At 33.7% G+C, this 22,740-nt stretch overlaps 1 long non-coding RNA gene across 2 annotated transcripts; it reads left to right on the forward strand.

Annotated features, from left to right (window-relative positions):
- The first annotated feature begins 1,680 nt into the window (after positions 1–1,680).
- LOC106397537 lies at positions 1,681–21,646 on the forward strand. Of its 2 annotated transcripts, none has more exons than XR_007323603.1 (8): positions 1,681–2,724; positions 2,902–2,962; positions 9,539–9,699; positions 9,852–9,943; positions 10,012–10,281; positions 16,496–16,579; positions 17,219–17,264; positions 19,394–19,569. It is a non-coding gene; the product is annotated as an uncharacterized LOC106397537 (long non-coding RNA). The 2 variants fall into 2 exon arrangements; XR_007323602.1 differs by lacking the exon at positions 19,394–19,569 and adding an exon at positions 21,383–21,646 and having other exon boundaries at positions 1,682–2,724.
- Positions 21,647–22,740: the final 1,094 nt, after the last annotated feature.

Consider the following 22,740-nt stretch of genomic DNA (forward strand, 5'->3'; position numbering starts at 1 on the left):
TAAAAATGGTTAGTGTAAACATGAAAAATAATATTTTGAAAATAATATTTTTGGCAATTTCCCTATAAGAAATGCAACTTCAATTTGTTAACTATGAAGATTATGATAGAGTATATCCTAGATCACGAATAAAGTATATTCCGCCCGTAAGGCGGACCGACCCTAGTAATATAATATATGATTGTATGCTAATGTTAGAAAATTATTAATACTGTTTGACTATAATTGAGAAAAAAACTTGATTTATGATTAGTTTTAAATCTGGTAGGCAAATTAATTATAGAAAAAGCAGTGGCATTTTCTTATAAATAACTCTAAAACTAATGGGTGAATCCTATTAGGAATTCTCCTTTATTCAATTATATTTTAAAATAATAAATAAAAATATTGTGAAAACATATATAATTATAAGTATTAGCAAAATCTATGTAATTAATTAATGTTGATAATTTATTATGTACAAATTTGTTTCTACATTAAATTAAAATTTATACGATTAAATTCATTGATATTTCATATGCAGTTTTTAGATTTAATTTAATAGCGATAATATACTTTTATTATATCTGATATAAAATAATAATTATTATTACGATGATTAATGTTTTAAACATTTATGACATTTTTCTCTCCGTTTAATTCTAGGGGAAATTATATGTTTACCACTTTCATGCTACCACTTTTTATTTTTACCACCACTAAAGGGACATTTTCAAAAATACATTCTTCGTTAAGTGGCAAAAGACTCTTACGCCCTTGTTTTTTATATATATAACAAATAAATATTTAAATAAATAAAAAATAATTTTTTTTTGTTTTTTTCGAATTATACTATTTTGAAATTCAAACCCTAAACCCTAAAACTCAACTCAAAACCCTAAACCACCAATCTTAAACCCTTGTTTTTTTTGAAATACGAACACTAGACCATCAATCCTAAACCCTATTTTTTTTTAAATACGAACCCTAAACCCTGAAACTTCAACTCTAAACCCTAAACTCCGAAACATCAATTCTAAACCATAAATCCTAAACCTTCAACTCTAAACCCTAAAACATCAACTCTAAACTCTAAACCCTAAACTTCAACTCTAAACCCTAAACCATTAACACTAAACCCTAAACTATTAACACTAAACCCTAAACCATAAAAGGTAAACTCTAAACCCTAAACCCTAATAAATTAACCCTAAACCCTAAAACATCAACTCTAAACCCTAAACCCTAAACCTTCAACTCTAAACCCTAAACTCGAAACGCTAAATCCTAAATCCTAAACCCTAAAACCCTAGAGTTGATGTTTTAGGGTTTAAATTTGAAGGTTTAGGGTTTAGGGTTTACGTTTAGGGTTTTGAGTTGATGTTTTAGGGTTTAGATTTGAAGATTTAGGGTTTAGGGTTCAAATTTCAGAAAAAATAGGGTTTAGGGTTTACCTGTAGGGTTTAGAATTGATGTTTTAGGGTTTAGATTTGAAGGTTTAGGGTTTAAGGTTTAGAGTTGATGTTTCATGGTTTAGGGTTTAGAGTTGATGATTTAGGGTTTAAAGTTCATGTTTTAAGTTTAGATTTAGAGTTTAGAGTTTACATTTAGGGTTTAGAGTTGATGATTTAGGGTTTAGAATTAATGTTTTAAGTTTAGATTAGTTAATCATAAGTTTTTTTTTGGTCAAAGTTAATCAAAGGGTTATAAATGTCTTTTAACCTTCATTAAAGATGAAGGTAAAAGTGGTTAGTGCAAAAAATAGTATTTTGAAAATTGTATTTTTGGCAATTTCCCTTGGTTCTTTATTCCTGCTAATTTGTTTTTCATCATTATTTCGCTTATTTTTACAAGGAAAATTTAAGCTTCTTGACGTTCACTTCAGAAAAATAGCAAATCGGACAGCGAAACAAAGCTTGGGTAACGATCCGTGAAACGTGTCTGTTACGGCGATGCTTTGAAACGGACTGTTACCGTTACCATTATCGGTGGCGAAGGTACATAGGCAAAAGGTGGGGTAGTTGCCCACCATAGTTTTACAATTTTCTGTGCATTTTAAAAAAAAAATTTAACAAATGCACCTATTGATATTGTTGATAAATTATGTATATGCCCCGGATGAAAATTAACTTCTAGATCCTCCACTGACCATTATACCAAGAATTAGTTGAACCGGCTGAAGACCAAACCACAAAAAAAAACTCTTCGAGCCTTTGAGTCAAATACATTATATGAATTTTGAAATTTATAAATAACTACAATGATATATTTGCGGTATACTTTTAGTGGGTGTGGTTAGGTACCGTATGTATTTGGTCGCCATTGACGGATGAAGAGTGTGGAGATTCGAAACGTTGTGAGATACCAAGGAGCGCGTAAGAAAAAGTGAAATTTGAATTAATGGCGTATTGGGCTTTAATGGAGCCCATCTATAATGTTGGACCGTTGAGGGCGAAGTTTAATCTTGCGCTTTTACCCCGAGTCGTGGAAAATGCAGGACCGTCAGTATCCAACGGATCTCAAATCGGTTTGGTTTGGAAAATGTATCCGTTAAATAATCATTACTAACAAAGACGCAATGTATCCGTTAGAAAATTATACCAAAGACTCAACGTTACATACATAAAAGCAGAAAAAAAAACATAAGTAAAAGCAGACAAAATCTCTCTCTATCTCTCTGTTCTTGACGAAGCTTCGTTTGTTCGGCGGTTTGTGCATTCGGGAACTCGTGAGAATCTTGGATTAGTAAGTTTTTTTTTTCGGTCTCTCTAATCTCTAGATCGTGAATTTGTTTCTGTTTCGGTCTTATCTTGTTTGGGGTTTTCTTGAAATTGATGCGATCGGTTGGATTTCGTCCTTCTCTTCATGATTTTGCTTTAGGGTTTCAAGTATCTTAATCGTTCTTTGGTTTAATTTGGGTAGTGATGTTGAATCAACAAGGGAAGAAGGGAAGCGCTTGACTCTGCGTGAAACCGTCGTTGAGGTACTTCTCTGTCTTATGCTAGAGTTTGATTTATTGTAAAGTTTGATCGTGTTTTATATTTGGGGTATTATAATTATGGATAATTATCAATATCAGCACTTAAGATCGATTATAAAAAGTTAATAGAGTAGATACTTATATACATACATTTGAAATCTACTTGATTTATTTCTGTGCTAGCGTTTATTAGCACTATTGCTGATTGATATATATATATATATATATATATATTACTTTTGAAGGATTACATAACGATTTATTTCTTTTGCTAGCGTTTATTAGCACTATTGCTGATTGATCTATATATATATATTACTTTGGAAGGATTACATATTGAACGATAACTTTTAATTAAAAGGTTGATGCGAATAGACATAGGGAACTAATATTGAAATAGAGATTTGTTGTGAGTTCCAAGTTTGTTCTGTCATCTGTTTTGAAGATGCAGTCTGCTGAGATTTTCTGTTTCAGTTCGTGAAGTACTACAGAAGGTAGTACAGGCGTGCGTCATGAAGATGGAGCTGAATGGGAGTTTGGGTTTTGTGATTGCGTGAACTTGCTGAACTTGGAAAAGAAAAGAGGATATATGTTTGAAGACATATGGACGTTTTCCATAAAGCAAAAGAGAGTTACTTGAAGATGAAGTTTTCCATTAAAGAAAATGGAAAGTTGTCTTAAATGTATTTGGAAGACTTGGAGAGCAAGTTCTGGTAGCTATATAAGGAGTTTGGGTTTTGTGATTGCGTGAACTTGCTGAGCTTGGAAAAGGAAAGAGGATATATGTTTGAAGACATATGGACGTTTTCCATAAAGCAAAAGAGAGTTACTTGAAGATGAAGTTTTCCATTAAAGAAAATGGAAAGTTGTCTTAAGTGTATTTGGAAGACTTGGAGAGCAAGTTCTGGTAGCTATATAAGGAGGGGCGTGCCTTATGAGACAGCTAGACCTCATAGAAGAGAGAGAGAGGTTTCCTTGGTGTGTGGTACTGCTTGGTGTCGAAGGACATTCTGAAGCATTGTCTGATGGAGTCCGATGTGGACTTAGTTTGGTGGCGTTTGAGTTGGCGCTTTGTGCGGTGGAGTTAGCCATCCTGTGTAGCTCGTGTGAGCTTTGTGTGTGCTTGGGTGATCAAGCGTTTTAGTGTTACTGGTGTGCGTTGGATGCTGGCGTACTTGGTGAAGTACTTCCGAGAAGTGGAAGATTGAAAGCCTAGACTCAGGGGGAGTTTAGCAATGGCGGTTTCATTGAAGAAATCTGTGAAGATTGCAGCTGTAGAAGACAGTGTGCTCCGGTGAGCCGGATGGTGATCTATGCATGCATGCTTGATTTCTAATCTTTGTAGATTGCTACTTAGAAAAGAGTGGTAAACACTAGTGTGTGTGTTGTATCATATAGCAATTGTAGGTTGCTCCTTGTTCTAAGTCAATGAAATCTGGACGAGGTCCCGAGGATGTAGGAAACGAACCCCGTTAACAAATTTTGTGTGTTTTACTTTCTGCACTTATTTTTCGTTGCCTCATCTGCACTAACAATTGGTATCAGAGCAGGTCACCTAAGTTACTAGTGAGATCGTGGATGATGAGGACGAAACTTGTTCAGGAAGTAAGACAAAGTTTGATTGAAGATTGATGAAGATGGCGTGATGGGATTTCTTCCTAGGTTTGGAAGTTGATGATCTTCGAGTTGGTTTTTGACCATGATGTGACTCATAAGGGGAGATTGAAGACATGGTTTTCAAGCCAGTTATGATGAGTGCACATGCATAGTCAAAAAGGGGGAGATTGAAGATGCAGTCTGCTGAGATGTTCTGTTTCAGTTCGTGAAGTACTACAGAAGGTAGTACAAGCGTGCGTCATGAAGATGGAGCTGAATGGGAGTTTGGGTTTTGTGATTGCGTGAACTTGCTGAGCTTGGAAAAGGAAAGAGGATATATGTTTGAAGACATATGGATGTTTTCCATAAAGCAAAAGAGAGTTACTTGAAGATGAAGTTTTCCATTAAAGAAAATGGAAAGTTGTCTTAAGCGTATTTGAAAGACTTGGAGAGCAAGTTGAAGACGTGGAGAGCAAGTTCTGGTAGCTATATAAGGAGGGGTGTGCCTTATGAGACAGCTAGACCTCATAGAAGAGAGAGAGAGAGGTTTCCTTGGTGTGTGGTACTGCTTGGTGTCAAAGGACATTCTGAAGCATTGTCTGATGGAGTCCAATGTGGACTTAGTTTGGTGGCGTTTGAGTTGGCGCTTTGTGTGGTGGAGTTAGTCATCCTGTGTAGAGAAAGTTGAAGACGTGGAGAGCAAGTTCTGGTAGCTATATAAGGAGGGGTGTGCCTTATGAGACAGCTAGACCTCATAGAAGAGAGAGAGAGGTTTCCTTGGTGTGTGGTACTGCTTGGTGTCAAAGGACATTCTGAAGCATTGTCTGATGGAGTCCGATGTGGACTTAGTTTGGTGGCGTTTGAGTTGGCGCTTTGTGTGGTGGAGTTAGCCATCCTGTGTAGCTCGTGTGAGCTTTGTGTGTGCTTGGGTGATCAAGCGTTTTGGTGTTACTGGTGTGCGTTGGATGTTGACGTTGGTGAAGTACTTCCGAGAAGTGGAAGATTGAAGCCTAGACTCAGGGGGAGTTTAGCAATGGCGGTTTCATTGAAGAAATCTGTGAAGATTGCAGCTGTAGAAGACAGTGTGCTCCGGTGAGCCGGATGGTGATCTATGCATGCATGCTTGATTCCTAATCTTTGTAGATTGCTACTTAGAAAAGAGTGGTAAACACTAGTGTGTGTGTGGTATCATATAGTAATTGTAGGTTGCTCCTTGTTCTAAGTCAATGAAATCTGGACGAGGTCCCGAAGATGTAGGAAATGAACCCCGTTAACAAATTTTGTGTATTTTACTTTCTGCACTTGTTTTTCGTCGCCTCATCTGCACTAACAGTTTTCACCCATACAAATGATAATGTCTCTCTCTTTTTGTTATTTTTTTTATACAGAATGTTTTTTTGTGGAGAAGCCAACACTGACAGATACAGTGCATCATCTCTGAATAGGATCTCTGAGACAAATGAAGATACGTTTGAATCAGCAAAACAGATAAGCTCTTTTTCTCTGTTTTATTGATTTGTTTCCAAGTTTATTTTTGGCTTTGGTTTTATCAAATCCCAATAAGATCATAAGCAGACACTAATCTAATAGTGTTCTGCCAGATTCTTATTTGGAGACATTGTCCTATTGCGTGAAGTCTAGAACCTGAGAAAATTTAAACCATAACCCCAATAACGATTGGTTGGTGGTAGTGCATGTCTAAGCAAAGGATGGATCAAAACAACAACCCACGGCTTACTAAAAAGTCTTTAGACATAGACTAAGAAACATTGGATGGATCAAACGACCCAAAGAAACATTGGATGGATCAAACGACCCACAGTTCACTAAAAGAAAGCCTTTAGACAGAGACTATGAAATGAAATGTTAGATGGATCAAATGACCCACGGCTTACAAAAAAGGTTTTTAGACAGAGACTAAGAAACGTTGGATGAATCATAACGACCCATGGCTTACCAAAACGGTGTCTAGAGAGTCAAAGACAAAGAATGTGTATATTGGATGGATAAAATGACAAATTGTACACTGTAAAGTCTTTAGACAATGGCGTTGAGTTACCCACGGCTTACAAAATCTTTAAGACAAAGAATGTGAGTTACCCACGGCTTATAAAGGTCTTTAGACAAAAAAGACTTTGAGTTATTCACGGCTTATAGAGTCTTTAAATAATGATTGTGAGTTACCCACGGCTTATAAAGTCTTTAAACCATAGCCCAACAAGGTGATAGATTCCTGCATATTGTGGTGGTAGTTTCCTTAAATTTCGAGTGTTTCTGTTTTGTGTTATACTCCTAGCCTTCAATGATCATTCTAAACAGCGTATACATTATAAGGTCTTTTGTTTTTTTTTTTTTTTTTTTTTTTTTTTTTGAATGAATGTTAAATTTTATTCACCAAAAAAACCTTTTTACATCCTGTGTAATCCTCTTTAAAAACTAAGATCAAACTTTAAAATATTTCTAACATTCTATTTAAAGTCTTGTTTGAAACCAAAATTGAAGAGCAGTCTCTAAACCTCTCCTCTTCCTTATACTCATCAAACTCAACTTGTTTCTAATCCCCTTCTTAGTAAACTTTTGTAGCATGGCAATAGGTAAAGGTTTCTCCCCATGCCTGATACGATTTCTCTCCCTCCAAATAGCATAGATAGCAGCCTGGAAAGCATATCTAATGCAGAACATTCCCTTTTTATCCAAACTTCCACTTGTAACTATCCTCACCAATGAAGACCAGTTGATGGAATAGATACCCAGCAATATACCCTTTGCGAGATACTCCCATAGCTGTGAAGCATAAGAGCATTCGAAAAACAGATGATTGCGAGTCTCTATAGCAGCCTTACATAGCACACATGCAGTATCAACTCCTTGGCTCCATTTCATAATCCTATCCATTGTGGATAGTCTATCCTTCATAGCCAGCCAGGTTGTAAATGCAAATTTGGGAGTTGCTTTTGCAAACCAAACACCCCGAGACCAGTCACACTGCACGTTAGTCTCCCTTATCATCATCCAGGTTTCATTAGTTGAGAAAGCCCTTCCGAATCCCGACCTCCGTTTCCAATTACTGACATCATCTCTCTCACCCTGAATATTACTTCTCACCGAATCAAGTATCCTTTCAACTTCTTGAAGAATATCTGATCTGTGGCGCCTTCTTCTACGCAAATTCATGATCGCTTCCTCGAGAGTAGCCTCCTTTCTTATACCCAAATCTATGATGCCTCGAGAGTAGCCTCCTTTCTTTTGTTTTATGAGATGAATGTATCTTAGAGTATCTTGTAGATCAACATATGTGAAAGACTGCAGATTGTAGTATTAATTAATTTCTTTGAATATTGATTTTTCTGTTTTGGAGTTTCCCTCTTAACCCTCGATGATCACTGTATACTATACATTGACTCGCATGGTCATAGGAGAGCTATGCCTAAATCTAAACCAATAGTTCAGAGAAACAGAAAAACTAAAGTTAAAGAACAAAACTGGCCTGAACACCGAGTCTTCAACCTCAACGGATTCTTTAGGAAAGATCAGCAGGCATCTCGCAGATTCGAGTACCGTAGTACCGCCCCATGTCCCAAAGAGTCTTCATGTCACAACTTTCACAAAGTTAATCGCAACACCTTCCCGCCCAAACTGACCAGCTCGTCCAATGCGATGAATGTAAAGCCCAGGTATTCGGTATATCATAAATGACCACATGAGAAACCTATTATAATAAAGATTTCAACCTTCACCATAAAGTTTGTCTCTTTCTAAGGATCAAGAAAAGAGAGAAGGTGATCATACTGTCTGAACATCGATCCCTTGTGCCCACACACCTGAAGCAATCAAAACACGGCTTTTAAAAGACCGGAACTGGTTCATGATTTCGGCTATCTCCTTTTGACGTTTGTCTCCATGCATTGATGACACTATGAAGTTACTAGTCCTCATCTTCTCAGTAAGCCAATCCACCTTTTAAAATCCAGTCCAAAGCTTTAACACTCTGACATATAAGATATAGGGAGACCCAAAGAGCTTAAGAACACGAGTACCTTTTGTCTTGTGTTGCAGAAGATAATAGCTTGATTGATAACAAGCCTCCCATAAAGATCGTAAAGTGTATCAAACTTCCACTCTTCTTCCCCAACATTAACACAATATTGTTTGATTCTCTGAATGCACTAATTTTCACGGCGATATTCTAATCTGCGTAGACATCACCGTGCAGACCTAACTAATGTTGTTGTAACCATTTCCAAATATTAAGAAAGTACAATTAATAAATTCACATGCTATAAACATAAACTAGAAGGTGTATTAAATTAAAGAAATTTCAAAATAATAGTTACTAGATCCAGACCCGCGCTGTGCGCGGAATTTTTTCTCAAGTCTTCGTTAGAGTTTTTAAATTAGGTTATACTATAATTGAATATATGGTTTGTGAACCATATTTATTTGGATATAATATATTTTCTGTATATGTATAGTATTGATGTGTGCGTTTAAATATAGCATATAGATTATACATGTGTTCATTTTAAACGTATAGACAATCATACAATGTAATTGGTTTATTTTGGTTACTGGATTGTAACATCTAATCCTATAAGTGCATATAGTTAAGGAGTTAATTTTTGTTTAAAGTAAATTTTTAATTTACTTTATAAAAAATATTTGATTTAAATTTTTATATTTTATAACAACAACTTTCGCAATATCATATTTTTATCTATTAATTATGTGGTAATACAAATTATGGTTTTATTTATGTAATATTTAAAACCTCATGAGGCCCACAAAACATTAATTGATTAATTGGTAAGATCCATTAGTTTATAAATTAAATGTGTTTATGGACCAGGTCCAATATAATCTAAATTGATTTGTCCAAAAGGCCAGATAATTGAGTCCAATAACACAACTGATTTTTTTCCGGGAAGTAACAAAAAAACGTATCTAAAGTCAACAACTTTTGGTCATTCTTTTGTCGGTGAAAAGATAAGACACCAAGATATCTTCGTCTCCCTCTGCTCTTGTTCCATGGAATCAATCCGCACGATTTTACTAATCTGACGACTCAATTCGTTGAGATTAATTGCCACAGATCATTTCCATCCTCGTCCATGAGATTTCCTAAGTCGATATCTGTAAGATTTAAGGTAATGATCTTTAACCCTAAGTCGTATAATTCATCTTATCTTCTTCTACTTCAAAAATTATAAGTCATATATAGGTTTCTTTTATCAATTTTCATATAAGATATACATGTTTTGTAAGTCTGTATCTTAAATGAAACTTCGTTGATTTGTAGCTGAGTCATGACAAACGAAAAGGCTATTTCAAAAGAAGCAAAACCTAAATCAATAACAGAAGCAAAATTCATCAAAGACAATTGCGAAACAGGTTATGTTTTTCAGCTTTTAATATCGTGATTTATATCTAAGATTAACTTGATTGGAGTTTTTGGACAGGTAACAATCAAGTATTCTTAAAAGGACTTAAGAAGAGTTGTAGACAAACCTGCCTTAGCTTATACAAAAGATAAGTGGACAACAAATATTTATATACTCACGTTTTATCTGTTTGACTTTGAAAAGACTTGTATTTCTTATACATTAGCTAATTGACCTCTTTTATATATGTTTCAGCCAGCTTCTTACAAATCTCTTTCACAGAGAGTTCTGTCATATGATGTATTGAAGAAACAGAGAAAAAAAAGAAGAGAATTTCAGATAACAAAGGTTAGTACTATCTCGAATTATAGTTAGTGAGCAACCATAATATAAAAATGTTGAATCATTATATGGCTAGACGGTTTAGGATTGTACTAATACTTTACTCTAAGATTGTAATAGACTGGTTTGAAATTGGACTGATTTTGTTACTCTAATTTATTCCTCTATGATTCGTTTACACTTATGGATTGTTAGTATTACTTTGACTGCATTGGTACTGTTCTGATAAAAGTATAACGAAATAGTTTTAGTTAGATGACAAACTGCCATTTATTTAGGATCAAAATAGGATGATCAAGTACATGTTTGGTGAATGATTTATACTCTATGGATTTAGTTATTTGATTGATTGTAATTTTCTTTTGGATCAAAATGTGATGATCAATATACACGTTTGGTTTGACTCCAAACCTCTATTAGGTAGATAGAATTAAGTATACTTAACAGTGTATGCTAAATATATAACTAACTGATTGTAATACTTAACTTGAAAGTTCGAAATAAGAAACCAAAACATCAAATAAATATTGTCTTTAAAAAAAATTCAAAACACCAATTCCAAACTCCAAACTAATAAAACGAAACAAACTCCATATAAAACAATTTCATTCTTCTCGTCTAAAGATTATTAAAAATCTCTTTGAAGACAACATTCATAGTCTTCCTTTGTGGCTTCCCCTCTTTATCAACAATCAATATTTTCAATCCTTTCTTCGACTTGACCCTTGATATGGCAACATAGAGCTGTCCGTGAGAGAATACTGGCCTAGGAAGAAATATTCCAACCTCAGATAGTGATTGTCCTTGACTTTTGTTGATGGTTATTGCAAAAGCCACTGATAATGGCAGCTGTCTTCTACGCATCTTGAAAGGAAGTCTTTTATCTGTTGGATTAATCAACAATCTTGGAATATAGACGACCTTACCAACCTTCTCTCCAGTTATGATTCTAGCTTCCACCATAAAATCCATAAGTTGGGTAATTTGCAATCTAGTTCCATTCATTAAACCTTCATTAGCATTAATATTCCTTAGAAACATAACAGGACATCCAATCTTCAATCTTAGTCTATGATTTGGTAGGCCAGAAACTTTAATGTTGTTAAGGAAGTCGGTACTGAGGGCGTCATTGTTGACTGAAGCTGTATCAGATGGATCAATACTGTCAGATGAGATGTAAATCATTTCTTCACCTGATGGAAATAACAGAAATATAAAAAAGAAGTTAGTGTCTTAACAGTATAATGCCAATCTAAAATTTGTAAAAGAAAATGAACGCCTTACCATCAAGTTTAGAAAACATATGATCATTAATCATATTAACATCTTCGTTAGTTGGACATAAAATCGCTCTTTGTTGGAAAAACTTTGGATCCTTCATTCCTCTTAATGAATCAGCATCTCCGTAGATGACATGACTTATAGTTTTTATAGGTTCCTTTGGGTCCATAATTAGGAACTCTTCTGGAATATCGATTAATGCTTCCTCATCATTAGGTTCTGCTATTCTCCCATCACCAACAGCCAAAATCCACTCAGAAAATTCTTTTAGATCTTTGGCCTCATGGTCGGTAAGATCATTTGAACACAATCTCATATTCTTAGTTAATTTCAGAACCTTGCAATATTCCCAGAGTCATCGCAAACAACACAATCTCAGCCCTACTAGCTCCAGTAATAACAGGAAGTACTTGTCGAAAATCACCTCCAAACACAATAACCTTTCCCCCAAATGGTTTTTGATCTTGATTTCCCATAAGATCATTTAAACTCCTGTCTAAAGATTCAAAACAATGTTTGCTCATCATCGGTGCTTCATCCCAAATAATAAGTGAAGCTTCCTTTAACAAATATGCTTTATCTGATCCTTGAGGCAATGTACATGTAGTAAAATCATCAGGATTGATAGGTATGCCAAAACGGGAATGAGCAGTCCTACCACCTTGTAACAACAAAGAAGCAATTCCGCTAGATGCTGTACAAAGAACTATATCTCCCCTACACCTAACCGCAGCTGAGAGAAGTTTTCAAAGAAATGTTTTTCCAGTGCCACCAAACCCATCAACAAAGAACATACCGCCTCTCTGTTCCACAACGGCACCAATGATCTCATCATATATCTTTCTTTGTTCATCAGTCATCAAAAGAATATCTCTATCATGAGTGGCTTGCATTGCTTCAAGATCATAGCTTAGTTCATCCAAGATCAAAACATTCTCGATCGTTTTGGCATTTTCAGGAAGCTGTGGCATAGATTCATATAAGGAGAGTGAGCTCCCATTCCTTTTCATAAGCTTCTCAATCTCCATGAGAGCATATAATTTCTTCTCTTTGTCACTTAGTATAAGTCCTGCAAAATAATATTAAAACATTATAAATATAGTGAACCTGTGCGATCTCATTAAAAAAAATTGTAATAAAATTCACAATAAACTTAAAAAAATGTTTGTAATTCCTTATAAAAGTAAAAACAACGTGGTATTGTACATGGCCTATTGAAATGCACTCTGCGGTTATACTCGATATCTTCAGATAACAGTTCCCAAGTTTTTTCCCAAACCACCTCTGGCTGACACAGACTATCTGACAGAAGCATCATAACAAAAAGATCACGAACAACTACTGCAGTACTATCGTAACTACGCCTGACTAAGTCATCGATATACTCCTGGTCATCATCCAATATTCCTCGAGCATAGCATGCGTCTTTGTACCGCTCATAAACCACATCATCATAGGTTTTAATATCCTGATAACTGGTCGGACCTTTGACATAGTTCAACAGCACTCTCAAATAATAAGAACTTTCTTGTTTACGCGGGGCATAATTAATTCTTCCAATGCTGAATCCTTGCTTCCTTCTACTGAACTTCTTCTGGGTCTTCGAATAGGTGTAATAGTTGGGAATCTGAACATACGTCAGGGTCCGAGCAAAAGCATCAACCTTACACAGCTCAAACCAAGTCAAAAACATTGTGTTTTCAATGAGCTTACGACCAACCACTTCCTTTAGTTTGTCCCTCCCTTTGAAGATAATGTTTTGTTTCCCTGGTAGATGAAATGATAGCTTCTCAACCGCTGTGGATCTATAATGTATAGGGAATTTAAAAATCCTCCAAGCTCCTTCACAAGTAGAAACATATCTACAAAAAAAAAAAAAAATTAAGTTAGAAATATCAGAATAAAAGCATAACATCGTATGACAATTGTGTAGATATCAGTATTCATTTAATAATGTACCTGCAATCAAAGAAATCCTTTATTTCATTCTTTTTAATCTCCACATTCTGTTTCAATACACCACCATCATTCCCTATCGATGAGGTCTCTGCTGCTAAGTTTGGTAAAGGTTGATTTGTAACTGCTGTTGGCTCCACTTGTGGACCTGGTGGTTCGACAACCACAGTTATACGGTCTGCTCCTTTATTAATGTATTTAAACAAATACTTAATAGAACCAGTCTGGTTGCACCACTCTACATTTATATGAGATCGGTAACGAAGAGAGAGTTTCTTGTTGTAAGGGATGACCCATCTGTTATCACATTTCAAACCGTTCTTCTCAACATAACGATCAGATTGCTCACGTCTTCTATAAACCGGAAATCCATCTTTTTTCACCATAGTATTCTCAGCGAAATGTTTAGGAAAACTCTTCTGGCACTTCCCATTTTCCATACATGGTGAATTCATATTAGCAGCTCCACATGGACCATGAATCATCATATCCTTAACAACATTGTAAAAAGCAGGATCAGATGTTTTGTCTGGGATCTCAGCTGATATGATTTTATCAATGTCTTCTGTTTTTGGAAATTTGGAGGAAAGATGCATAAAAAGCAGAATGTGAACATGTGGCAGACCTCTTTTTTGAAACTCAACTGTGTACATAGCTGAAAGATTGAAAATAACAACAAAATTATTGTAAGCCCACGCTGATAACACAAAAATCTAACAAAAAATCTCATATGCTTGAAAACGTTATTTGAATAAGTCAGAAATAGATTTAAAAAAACTTACATGAAGCGACTTTTCCCAAAATATGCTTCTTTGTTAGATCATTCATCAAGCTGTCGAGTTTCATCTTAAACATCCGACAAATAATTTCCGGCCTGTCATCTGATTGCAAGCCTCGTTTATGATTAAATCTTGTAAGTTCAGGCCATTTTGGATTGCATGTGAATGTGATGAAAAGGTCTGGAAAACCAAAATGTCTACAAATGGCCATAGCGTCTAAGTACATATTCTTCATGTATCTTGGACCGCCAGTAAATGTAGCTGGCAGAAGAAATTGCTGACCTTGCTCGTTCATAGTTGTCTGACCAGCATTATCAGACTCCTTGATAGAGTCGTAACTATCTGAACGCAAGCATGTCTGATTAAGCTTCAAATACCTCAGTCTGTTAGATTCAATTGTAGTATAGGCATCGACTATGAATTGTTGAAATAACCTTCTTGAGTAAAGCAGGGCATGAGACTCATTTTCTCGCTCTTGCAACCGGAAAGCAAAAAACTGCCTCGTACTAATAGAATTTTTTTTGAGTTTCTTTGAAGCCTCTGTGACACCCTTCTTAATTCCAACCCTGAAACCATCCTCACCATACACAAATAATAGAGGATATTGAAGTGCTAGATAAGAAATATGAATCTCATCAATCCTTGTTAGTCGTCCACACTTATGCTGCAGAACAATATCCCTCTTATCCATTCCCAAATTAAAATCACCAGGTATCAAAGCAGCAACCTCGGATGCTGTTGGCATATTATATGTCCTTCGCATGTGAAAAGTCTTTTCAGGATTCATTCGAAATCTCTCTTTTGCTGATCGAAACTGGGCAACATATGGGTTCACATCATTCAACATCTTGATAATCTGCTCAATAATTTCCTTCTTCAAGCTATCTTGCTTGCGTTTTGATGAGTTTTTTTTTGCCTTTGCTGAAAACAAAAACAAAATACGAATCATCTTTTCTATTAATACAAAACGATTTGGCAAAAAGTTAACCTCATAAGTTGTTCAAAATAATATTAGTTACCTGAGAGCATTAGATCTGTTTTCTACTTCATGCTCTGTGTCAACAATGTATAACTGCCCAAACTTGGCATAGTCTCCTTCATTAGGTGTTAGACTCCCTGTTAAATGATAGTTTTCACCATGAAGCTGAAACATTTGGGGTCCTGGTCCCTTTTTTACAGAGTTCTCAACTTTTCCACCAAGAGAAGTGAATGAGAAAACCATATTATACGCTCTAGTATTCCTTTGAAAATGCTTGCTAAGCTTATCATTTCCTGTAAGAAGCTTCATAAGAACATCAGGGGGTTTCTTTAAATATGGCAGCTGAACCTGACCTTGCATGCAACACAATGTAAATATAGGTTTTCGTCTATATTTGGTCTTATTAATGCGTTCGCCATACCACATGATAGCTCCACAATGAACACAAGTATGTGTTGGGTCACCCTCGTCAATATAATCTGGTTAAAAAGTAGCGATGTTGGTTAACAAAACATATTCCACATTTTAGAAATAACTTTTATGATCAAACTAACCATCTTCTTTGGGTGATACTGGTTTCACTTTTGCTTTTGGCTCAGAGAAGTTTTTTTTGAACAAAGCAGCCAGAAAACTAACTCTATCAGACTGATTGTCTTTTACTGGTTCCAGATCAATAGATGGTTGTTCATCATCTGAAGTATCAGTATCACATTGTTCCTGACTACTACATTCGAATTCCAGATCACTATGTTCATCCATAGTGGCTTGAAAAGCTGAAAATATATAAAAAAATTATAGTATCACAAATAAAATGTAAGAATCAAATAAGAACAACTATATTACCTTCATTTTCTTGATCATCGTTTGGAAGTTCATGCTCTGTAACAACAACTTTTGATGTTCCTGAATTCCTTGTTGTGTGACTTGGCTTGCATTGGATTGTGTTGCTCTACTTGAGATGGCTGCATAGTAAAAAGATTCAACACATGTTCTACCTTATGTCACTATTCTTTTTTTTTTTTCAAAACAGTACTTAAAAGGGATAAGTTCAAATAAGACATGCCTTTCTGTATTAGACTCCTCTGACTGTGATTAGGGTTGCAGTTATTGTATTTGTCAAAACAAACTACACCAAATAACAACACAGATGAGTGTTTAATGATAACAAAACTTAGTATATCAACATAAGACCAATATATAATATAAGAACCTCGTTTGTTTGTAGGATTTGACGCAGTTTGGGCTTGGAACCTTGATGCAAAGTTTGACCGAATATCATTCAGCAGTCTTGGAAAAACAGTACTCAAAGGTACATCTCTTGTTTTGTCAGCAACTGGTTTCTGTTTGTATTGTGTTTGTGAACGTTTCCGATGATCAGCTCTGGTGGGAGTCGGATGCTTTCTTTTCATTCTGTTCATATAAATGGTTAAGTATTAGAATATTGGTTGCATCAAAATTGCCCTCGTACGATCATGTTAACAACATATATTGCTTATCGTCATCTTTAGAGAAGTAGCAGAGTAACTTGTTCGATAGTTTTGAGATAGGTTTTTAATTTTATGGATGACTGCTCTACGTTTTGATGCTAAACTTTTCGTGTATTTGTGTAACCTTGTTCAAGTCTTAACACTTTGAAAGTTTTCAAGTCTAAGTAATGGCGGGCTGATAAAAAATTTAAATGAGAATAATATCAGTTAAGATTCCTTATATGTGCATGAGGTATAATATTTCAAAGATCATAAGAATATTGTGGGTTTAGATACAGTATAATAAGTTTAGAAACTATCTTAACCGATTTGCATAGAATATCCCGTTGTTTCACAAAACTGCAAGGGTTATATTTAAAAATTATTCTATATTATCTGATATTGTTTTGATTGTATATGCGTTTATCAAATTATATTTATTTGATATTTACGGGATTCTATATGATGTTAACATGAAGTAGGAAATGCGCAGTGATAACAGGAACTGTGAATTACCACGAATTTAAAGTAAGTCTAAATTCCCGTTTGTATTTTAAGAAAATTTATTTAATCACTTAACATTACTTTATTTGGTGCACTAAAATATTGAGTAATATACTGCACTATTTATAGTTTCCTAATAACATATTTTTCAAAGTCATATACTCAACTTTTGAAGTCGATGAAATCATAATTAATAGGTTAAAACAATTAGACAAACTAAAAGGATTCGTATGGATAACTTGAAGAAGAATTAAAAAAAAATATCTTTATTAGAAATCCCATAATTATTGAAAAAAACAAATAACAATAATAAATTGAAATTAAACAAATAACATCAAAGTAAAAAAAACAAATAAAGAAGAAAAATTGAACATAAAGTGTCCACCAAATTAAATTTCACGAAGCTTCAAACTACTCCCCATTATTCTTTTCCACCTTAATGATCTTGAAGCATTGTTTCTTTGAAGTAGAAGAAATGTCGTCGAGATCACTGTCTACTCTTCGTTTTGAGAGTGGAGTCGAAGACAAACATGTGTTGTTTTCACTTTCAATACTGATCAGCGACACCTAAAAATGTATAAAAATATAAGGAGACAAATCTATATATGATTAATACATAAATACTTCAAAAAAAAAAATTAACAAACCGGTCCAGATGAACGATCAGAAGAAACAGCATTAGTCAGAGTATCGTCATCCTCAGTTATTATTTCATCAGCACCCCAAGTTTTCCCGATAGCAAAAATATCAGCTCCATAGTCGACATTGTCTTTGTTCACGTAGACACCAAATTTGTAAGTTTTCCCAATAAGATCATTAATAACATCTGGTAAATCTTCAGGATCCTCAACCTAAATAGAAAATTATCAAACATTTCAAAACTGACGAAACCAAAAATTATAAAAAATTAGAGGCAATAAATGAAGGCTTATATACCTCATCTAGAGAACCACCTAGGAAAACAACAGCACTTGCTCCCAAAATTGGTTCAGCAACAGTATCAAGCAGCATCACTCTAGTTTCACCATAGTCATCCTTTATAAGAAGATGTAGTTTAAACCTAATTGGAAGTGAAATAAATTAGCAATTCATAATAGATTATCTATTCTTAAAAATAAAGTTTAAGATACATACTGTGGTGCAACATTCGTCACAGACTGGTGGCATCCATCACAACGCCACAGATGTTTCACAGGCACCACATCCCTCTTGGTAATGTCGGTCACTTTTTTGAAGTTGCACTTAACACAACCAAAATAATACCATGCCCAATCTGTGTCTATTGCATGAACTGTTGCCTTAACAATGCATTTCTCGAACTAAAAATTCAGAATCAGTATTTATTAAATCAATACTATTAACATTAAAAAGATAATAATGAATATTGTAAACATAACTTCAGTTGCCATTATGATATCTAATACTGATCTCTCTGGATAAAGAGACCATTTATCAATCTGGCGCTTCTTTCCTTTTGGTTTCACGACATCACGGGTAACAGTAGAGAGAGCAAGCTCATTAGTTGGCAGCCTTAGATAATCTTGCACATCGAAACCGTCAGGATTTATCACCACACTTGAAGTTTCAAAGGCATTTGTTATCTGGACTTGTCTTATAACATTTGAAAATATTATTGTAGCGTATAGAAACATATACTAAATATATAATTTAAGAACTTATCCTTGTAAACATTAATTTTAGCATATCTTACTAAACAGAGAATATTGTTCTCTTCAGCATTTTTGTAAGCAGCTAGAACTTGTTCAGCAAAACGACCCCATAGACAACAGGCTATGTTTTGATCACTGAAAATATATGTATAAGTTAAAAATTATAGAACACATGTTTGATTCAAAGAATTATAGAACATACGTTAGATATATATTAACTTACCATGTATCTGTCAAAGTAAGTTCCAGCTTCTTCTTTTCTTTACCAAGCACTTGAACAACTTCAATGTCTCCAACATCTATCGCTTGGCCAATAACATTCTACAACCATATAACAGGATAAATATTAGTTTATATAAAGCAAATCAAATAGAATAATAAGATAACAAATAATGCTTTACCAATCAAAAAAATTGAATCAAGACTCCCATTAATGATTGATTGGAAAGGTGTTAATGACAAAAAATTATCATCATTTTCCAGAGAGGACTCGCTGACAGTGGAATTGCCTACGATGGACATCTTGAATTATAATGTTTCAGTTTTAAAACGAAAGATATATATACATAGAGATTTTACACGTTATATTTATTTTTGTTTCTGTTTTACTTCTCTACTAGGATAAGACCTGCGCAAGGCGCATGATGAGTTTATTTGTATATATTATCGATAATTTCTTTTACATATTTGATCATTTTATTTATATATATACAATATTTTTTGTTATTATTATATAATTTCTTACCGATGGATCAGATCAATTTTTATTAAAAATGATGGAACAAAACTATAATTAATACATCATGGGTTGATCGGATTGGACATTAAACAAATTATGACATTAAAACCTTATTTTTTCCATCGAACACATTCTTGAAAAAAGTGAACAGTATTGTTTTCACAGTTGAATTATTTTGACTTTTATTTTCCATATGATTTTAAAAGCTTTCAAATCAACCATCGAATTGATACATGTCATTTTAATATTTTTAGTCGTATATTTAAAGAAAACTTACATTTTTGTAATTTAAAGTCGTTTTAAAAAATTCAAAATATAACATATAAGAAAAAATCTAACATATAAGAAAAATATAACATATAAGGTGTCCTCATTTTTGTATTTTAAAGTCATTTAAAAAAATATAACATATAAGGTTTCTTCATTTTTGTAATTTAAAGTCATTTTAAAAAATTCAAAATATAACATATAAGAAAAAATCTAATTTTTTTATTATATGGTTAATGTGATTGTTTATTTTTTTTTAATAATATAAAATTAAACAAAATGAAGAATTATGCAAAAATTGTTATCAAATCTTTATTATTCATAATCATTAATTGTCATATATATGTAAATCATATTAAGTAATTTTGTAGCTTTTATTTAAGGAAAGAATACACACTTCTTATATTTTAGGTTAATATAATGTTCTCTAGTGGACATTAAACAAATTATGACATAAAAACCTTAGTTTTTCCATCGAACACATTCTTGAAAAAAATGAACAGTATTGTTTCCACAGTTAAATTATTTTGACTTTTATCTTCCATATGGTTTTGAAAGCTTTCAAATCAACCATCGAATTGATACATGTCATTTTAATATTTTTAGTCGTATACTTAAGGAAAACTTACATTTTTGTAATTTAAAGTCGTTTTAAAAAAATTAAAAATATAACATATAAGAAAATACTAACATATAAGAAAATTCTAACATATAAGAAAAATATAACATATAAGGTGTCCTCATTTTTCTATTTTAAAAGTCGTTTTAAAAAAAATATATAACATATAAGGTTTCCTCATTTTTGTAATTTAAAGTCATTTTAAAAAGTTCAAAATATAACATATAAGAAAAAATCTAATTTTTTTATTATATGGTTAATGTGATTGTTTAATTTTTTTAATAATATAAATTTAAACAAAAATGAAGAACAATGCAAAAATTGTTATCAAATCTTTATTATTCATAATCATTAATTGCCATATATATGTAAATTATATTAGGTAATTCCATAGCTTTTATTTAAGGAAAGAATACACACTTCTTATATTTTAGGTTAATATAATGTTCTCTAGTGTTATATAATTATAGAATAGTGTGACACCATTAGATTAAACTATACTTTATATTAGATGATTTAGAATTCTTTGAAATGAAATTTAGAAGGCATTTAGAGTGCCACCTAGGATTTGGTTTTTTTTTAATTAATACAAAATTAACGTTTTAATTTTTCAAATGTTTCTCAATTAATATATTGGGGATTTAGTTAACAGTTATTCATATTGTTATTTACTTTTTAAAACTTATTGTGCTTGGATAAAAAATCATATTTATTTACCTTTAGTACTTTTTGTCTACTTTATGTGAACTAAATTTTAACAAATATTTTTTTTTCTAACATCATCATCTTTATTAATAAAGTCGAGCTTGTACATAATCTTCATGCAGAGAATTTTTTATCATTGCAGGTACATAGTAATGAAAACAATAGATAGACATAGAAGGGTTTCATAATCTAGCTAAAGCATCTATCACCTTGTTATCTTCCCAATTTATCCATTGAAAAGAGATATCTTGAATCTTATCAGCCCACCACCGTATTTCTCTTTTCCAATTGTAAGAAGCAAAAGGTAGCACCTTATCATTTAATATGCCGATGGCTTTTTTACAGTCAGATTCTATGATAATCTTTTTGTATCCTCTTCTCCAACAGTATTGTATTGCCATAAGAATAGCCTGTAATTCACTCTCCAAAGGTGAACAGACTTTATAACCTTGCGCTTGTACTGCACCTTGATAACCTCCATTTGCATCACGAACAACCCACCCTGCTGTAGCCGGTTCCTGCGTATTGATAAAAGATGCATCTACATTGCATTTCAACTAATGTTCTGGTGGTACTCTCCATATTTCTTTTTGTCTTACTCTAGAAGATACACTATTGCATTGGAATGTGTCGGTTTCTTGACGTTCAGCATTCTTCCATTCTTCAGCATCACTATGGCATTAATCAAAACATTCTTCCAGTTAAGATGTCGATGCTGATATAATAACATGTTTCTGCACTTCCAAATTCTCCAAAGGACCCAAATAGAGAGATCTTGATAATGATTCAGTGTCGTTTACATTAGAGACTTGTAAACATGCCTCTAACTTATCTTCATAACTTGTTGTTAAACTATCAATGATAGTATTAGCTATCCTTGAAGTCCTCCAAATCTTCTTAGCGTATGGAGAATTAAAAAAGAGATGTTCCTCTGTTTCTTCTTCCAACCAGCATCTTTTACATATAACATCCATCGTTACATGCCGTCGTCTCAAATTATTTCCAGTAACAATACTTCGTGATTCTATTCTCAACAGAAAATGTTTCAGTTTTGCTGGTACATGTGCCTTCCATATTTTTTCTTTCAGAGCGACAGTTCCATAAGTTGGTGGGGATGAAGTTGTTATCAGGGGATAAATTGCCAACCAGTAGCCTGATTTCACCGAATAGAGACCATTTTCATTGTAGTGCCAACCCAATAGATCATGTTCCACCTTAGAACTAATTTTAGTGCCAATATCTTCTCTATATCTTCATCCACAACATCATCTTCTCTGAGTTTACCTAGTTCCATCCCGTTTTGTTAGCATTGAAATACTCACTAACCTTCATATTGAGATTGACTTCTCTCTTTGGCAGTGTAGGTCTTGGAGGGTGTACACTTAACCATGAATCCGCCCACATCTTTGTTGTCATCCAATTTCCAATTATGTATCTCATTCCTTTGACTATCACCTCCTTACCATGAAGAATTGATTTCCGAGCATATGAAGATTCCTC

This window comes from Brassica napus, chromosome C5, assembly GCF_020379485.1.
Source record: "Brassica napus cultivar Da-Ae chromosome C5, Da-Ae, whole genome shotgun sequence".
Lineage (NCBI taxonomy): Eukaryota > Viridiplantae > Streptophyta > Magnoliopsida > Brassicales > Brassicaceae > Brassica > Brassica napus.